General features: G+C 33.7%; 1 protein-coding gene across 1 annotated transcript in view; it reads left to right on the top strand.

Annotated features, from left to right (window-relative positions):
* The first annotated feature begins 2,421 nt into the window (after positions 1-2,421).
* The window catches only part of Foxp2 (forkhead box P2), a 426,522-nt gene continuing 423,063 nt past the window's right edge, over positions 2,422-5,880 (top strand). Inside the window, exons 1-2 of the mRNA XM_033758206.1 lie at positions 2,422-2,502; positions 4,823-4,864. The gene's annotated coding sequence lies outside the window, so the exon portion shown is untranslated. The remainder of the gene's footprint in view (positions 2,503-4,822; positions 4,865-5,880) is intronic.

Raw genomic sequence — 5,880 nt, 5'->3', positions numbered from 1 at the left:
CTGTGAAATGGTGGCGTCGAGAAGAGGGCAAATCCCAGTGGAAAATATAAACTAAATTTGAAACAAGGAGCAAATAAACAGTGTCAATACCTGTGGGAACAGGATACAGTCTAGGGGACTTCCTAGAGATGAGCCCACACTAAGCCCTTAGTAGCCACCCATGACAAAAGAGAATTATGGTGATTTTCATGATTCCTACATACATGCAATATTTCAACATACCTGTGCTACTGAGTATGTAGAGAATTAAACATTTTCAATGCTCCCCTTACTTTAAGTCCAGGGATATGTTACTGAGCTTTTTTCTAATTATGGCTTATTAACTTACTATAATGAAATATTTAAAAAGGCCCATATCAACAAATTTAGTTCTTTGAAACATCAGAGCATTCAGATATAATATTAGCTCATCACTTGACTAAATTGCAGGAAAAATACTCAAGATTAGTCAATCACGTTTCTCCAAAATAAAGATAAAAGTATTTCTTGAGTGTTTTTGGAAGTAATTATTATGACATTTTTATGTTTTTATTTTGTTTAAAGTTCAAAATAAGAATGTAAAAAAGCTTTACCAATGTCACTGTGGACTGAGTCTGGTGACCTCAGCGGGTGCCTTTGTTATAAATATTCAAAATGTGTTCTTCTTAGCTAAAAACAAAATGCATATTCTTTGGGAAAATATGTTCTCCTTGACATAAGTTTTCTATGTAATTGAATGACATTGTAGATGTATCTAATATCCAACTTATTCCTAAATTTTGATTGAATTAATGAGTGGGGAAAATGTGTTGAAAGACTCATTCTATGGCATGAGATTTTTAAAAATGATTTCAGAAATTTAAAAATATTATTTCTAATACTTTCTTTGCTGAATAGAGTACATATGTTGCCTATAAAGAGTCATATATTTGCATACTTAACACACATGGAAATAGCTTTTCAAATTTATTTTTAAAAATCTATGAAGTATTTTATGATCTTTGAAGCCATTGTCAAAGCATAAAAATCTTAGTTTGTAGAAACAACTAATTGCAGGAAATGAGCAAAATTTACCAGATTAAGCACAATAAAAATTTTGCATAACTAAATAATTAGAAAATAGTAAATGCAGACAAAAATGGACTTCCATTTCAAGCCATAGAAGATCTTTTATAAAATCATAGAAGATCTGTGAAACCAGATATGAACTAAAAGATGACAGGAGAAAAAAAAATGAAAGAAAAAACACGTTTTGGAATATGACCTAGTTGTTGGTAATCCAATTTTCAAAAGAAGAAATTTGATTGAAAATGATAACAATAAGAAGATGGAATTGGAAGTCCCATTCCTTTCTTCCTCCACAGAAATACAAATTAAACAATTTATGGACCAATTACTTCATGAGAAATTCTGAAACCAATTCAGAGGCTTCTATGATTTGAGTGAACACAAATCAGTCATGTAGAAGCCAGTATGAAAATTCATGACATTCTCTCATCATTAGGCTCTTCTGCTGGCACAGTGACACATGCTTGTGAATAAAGTCCCAGTTCCTGGCTTCTCCCTGGGGAAGGAAAGAGAAAAAAAGAAATATATGGATATAAAATCCTTCAGCACATTCAGCTTGAGGCCTTCAGGGAATAAGATCTCAGTGGTGTTTGGTTGCCCTAGGTAATCCATGGTTCAGCAGACAGAAGCCAGTATCAGAGAGAAAGCATGAATTGTGCGTCTGATGTACCAGTGTTGTGGAGGGATACCCATGCTAAGCACCTTCTGTTGCTGGGATACAATACCCGAGATACATGACTTAATGGAGAAAAAGTTTATTTTTGGCTAATTATTTTGAAGGTTTCAGCTCACAATCATTTGGTTGTAAGAAACATTGTGATAGAAGCTGGGGATTTAGCTCAGTGATTCTGCTGCCTGCCTTGCAACCACAAGGTCCTGAGTTCAATCCGCAGTACAAAAAAAAAAAAAGAAGAAGAAATATCATGGTGGAGGGGTATGGTAGAAGGAAAGTTGCTCACCTAATGGCATCCAGGAAGTAGAAAAAGAAAGATCTACAGAGAGAAAAAAAAGGGGGATGTTGCAGAGTGGCCTACTTCCTCTAAATAGGCCCCATATCCTGCTAGCACATTCAGCTGTGAACTAGCATCCCATGATCTACTCACTTTCTGCAACCCCCACCTCTGAACACAGTAGTCTTTTGGGAGACACATTTGATCTAAACCATAACATTGACCTGATTTTTGTCTTGCCTGTTTTGTAGCTCTATCAGGGAAACTCCAGATGAATAGGAACCACTCACTGATTTTACGGAAAGAGCTGAGTGGTGTGCTGCTGCTGCTTAAGAGCATAGAACATCTTTGGCATAGCAGAATGGCATTAATGTGGAGCAGCAGCTTATTAGAACTTAGGTTGGGGGAAAACTCTATTTGTGATCTGCACTCACAATTCCAGAGGAGACACATACACAAGACAGATATGGGAGGTTCTCTCTGGACTCTTGAGTGTGATTCTTTGGTGAGTATTGAAGATTATTTCCTGTACAGAGTTCACTAGGGCTGGGATTGGTGAATTTTTTTTTTCAAGTGCATAGACACCAACACAAAGTTATGGGGGGCACAAACAGGGAAAGTAATGCAATTAAAACAATGAAATAAATCTCCAAACGGACCACATGGAGTTGGAGATACATGAATTATCTGACAAATATTTCTAAATAACCATCATGAAGATACTCAAGGAGCTTAAGAAAATGACATGTAAACAAAATGAAAATTTCAGTGAACTATAATAAGAACAAAGCAGAAATTTTGAAATTGACTAATGTAATAAAAAAATAACCAAAAAGTTCACTAGGGGAGTTCAGTAGCAGAACTGAACACAAAAATAATCTTTAATTGGAAAAAAGATCATCTGAAATTATTCACTCGGAGGAATAAAAGAGAAAAAAACAATGAATGAAAAAAGCCTGAAGGAACATTGGAATATCACCCAGCATCAGTACAAAGAAGAGTATCATATAATGAAAAAAGTGTTGATTTACCAAGAAGGTATAAAAATTAAAAACACAGACACATTCAACATCAGAGCACTTAAATATATGAAGCAAACATTGACAAAACATAAAAGAGCAACAACACACTAGTTGGAAATATAAATACCAATTTTAAATCATGGGTAGAAATCCAGACAGGATATGTAGAAAAATAAAAGAGTTGAATAACATTATGAATAGTCTACCCACTGCCAAAATGCACATTCTTTTAAAGCACACACAGTAATTTTCCAGATCATGTGTTAGGTCATGAAATACACATAACAAATTTAAGATTGAAATTATACCAAGTATGTCTAGTGGTCACAATAAAATGAAACTAAAAATCAATAATAATCAAAAATTGGAAATTCACAGATATGTGGAAAGTCAAATGGCACACTCTGTTACTATTGGGTTAAAAAGTGAATGAAAAGATTAGTGATAATAGTTTTAGACAAACTTAAATCCAAAACAATACAGAAAATACTTATACGATGCAGTAAAATCAGTACTGAGTGAAGTTTATAGCAAGAAATACTGATACCAAAAGGAAGAATGATTTTAAATAAAACAATTCCTCAAGGAACTACAAAAAGAAAAAATTAAACTCAATGATAAAATGAATATATCACAAAGAGAAAAATGATACAGATAAATAGAAACATAAAATAGAGCACCAATAGAAAACTTTAACCAAATGAAGTGTTGATTTTCTTGAAAAGTTAAACAAAATTTCAAAAATCTTTTAGCCAGACTATAAAGAAGACTCAAATGAAACAAGAAATGAAAAATGCAATATGCATGATTTGACAGACATAAAAATTATTTGAAAGAACTTCTGAGAACAATTAAATGGCATACAACTGGATAAATTAGAAAAAAAAGGTGAGTTCCTAGAAAAATACAATCTACAAGGATTGAATCTGAATAAACCTACACCTAAAGCAGTTTGAACAGTAATCAACTGCCTAACAAGGAAAATCTAAGATGGTTTCAAACTCATTTATTCTACCATATATTTAAAGGAAGATTATTTGCCAACCCCGGTGGGAGAGGAAGGGAATGGTAAAAGAATTAAAATTGTTATGCACACACCATGTATGTAATGTACAAGTGTTACCCTCAACTCAGCACAATGAGTGTAATCATCATGTTCTACAAACTTGTATGAATGAGAATGAATTTAGTAAAATGGATATGGAATGGATATAGAATAACATATAAAATTATATGCTTACTTATCTATTTACTGAGATGTATCAACCTAAAAAGGGAATAATACCTTTTACAGTAAGGTTAAAAGTAGGAAGTACTTTGAAATAAACTGTTAAGGCGAGAAAAGAATTCTACTCAGAAGAGTACAAAACATAAATGAAATAATCCTGTGTTAATCGATTAGAAGTACTGTTAAAATATCAATATATTTGGTAGCAGATCTACATATGCAACAATGTATACAGGTTCAATACAGTCTACCAAAATTTCAATGAAATTTTTTTTAGAAATAAAAAAATTCTAAAATTTGTATGGAAAGACAGGGAACCCTGATGTCCAAAACAGTCTACAGACAGAAGAGTAGCCCTGACAGCCCCATACTTCTTCATTCAAAACTTGCTATAAAATTTCAATAATCAAAACAGTATAGTACTGGCAAAAAGTAAATTGTGTTTATTAATGCAACACAGCGAAGATCTCAGAAATAAAACTGTATATTTCCCCTCCCTCCTTCCTTATTTCTTTCCTTCCCTCTTCCCCTCCTTTCCTTCTCATATTTTCTCTTCTTTCTTTTACCTATTTTAGGGAAGGTGGTTTCTTGGTCTGCGGCAGGACAACTAGCCACAGGTAAAGCTGGCTGAAATAGAAATCTTGTGCACTGGGCTCATGTCTCCACCTAACATCAGGACGACCCCAGAGATTCCTGGGGAAGGGAGTGGTTAGGATGTAGTTGATAGAGCAGTGAATTCCAAGCCAGTGTGCCATGCTAACTACCCTGTCATATCCTCAGCAAATGAAGTCTTGCCCTGGTCTGCTGCGTGATGTCAAGATAGTGTTGGCGAAGGCATTATCCCAACTGGAAAACAGGCAAATGACCTGAATGGAATTTTCTCTAAAGAAGACAAGCAGTTGGTCAACATTTATATTAAAAAAGCTGTTTAGTATCACTATCAGAATGCAAATCCAACTCAATGAAATATCAACTCAGAAAATAATGTTGATGAAGGTGTGATGAAATTGGAACTCTCATATGCTTTTGGCGGGAATGTAAAATGATACATCCATCATAGGAAAAACACAGTGGACATTCTTCAAAAATTTAAAATAAGTTACCATATGATTCATCACTCCTACATCTGAGTATTTATCCAGAGCTACTGAAATCTGGATGTTGAAGAGATACTTGTATTCTCACACTCACATTAATTGGAAAGCGGATGGCAGGATAAATAAATTAAGGTACAATATACAATGGAATATTAATCAGTTATAAAAAAAAGGGAATACTGTCCTATGCTACAATATGGATAAAAGTTGGAAGCCTATTACTAAATGAAACTGACCTGTCCCAGAAAGACAAAGGGCATTATTACACTTATATGAAGTATCTAAAATAATCAAAGTTATAAAAGCAAAATGGCGATTTCAGGGGCAAAAAAAGGGAATTGCTGTTGAAAATACGTGAAATTTACAATTATGCAAGATGAAAAAGTTCTAGAAGTCTGCTTTGCAGCACCCTGCTTATTATTTATTTATTTATTTATTTATTTTTTTATTGAGTTTATTGGTACATTTAGGGATACAGTACAGTTACATTCATTGTTGGGATCATGTACCTTTACATGGCAAGTCTTGATTCTCAT

The sequence above is a fragment of the Fukomys damarensis genome, unplaced genomic scaffold (genome assembly GCF_012274545.1).
Source record: "Fukomys damarensis isolate Sample0158 unplaced genomic scaffold, DMR_v1.0_HiC HiC_scaffold_4, whole genome shotgun sequence".
NCBI lineage: Eukaryota > Metazoa > Chordata > Mammalia > Rodentia > Bathyergidae > Fukomys > Fukomys damarensis.
This window is presented reverse-complemented; position numbering and strand designations above follow the sequence as displayed.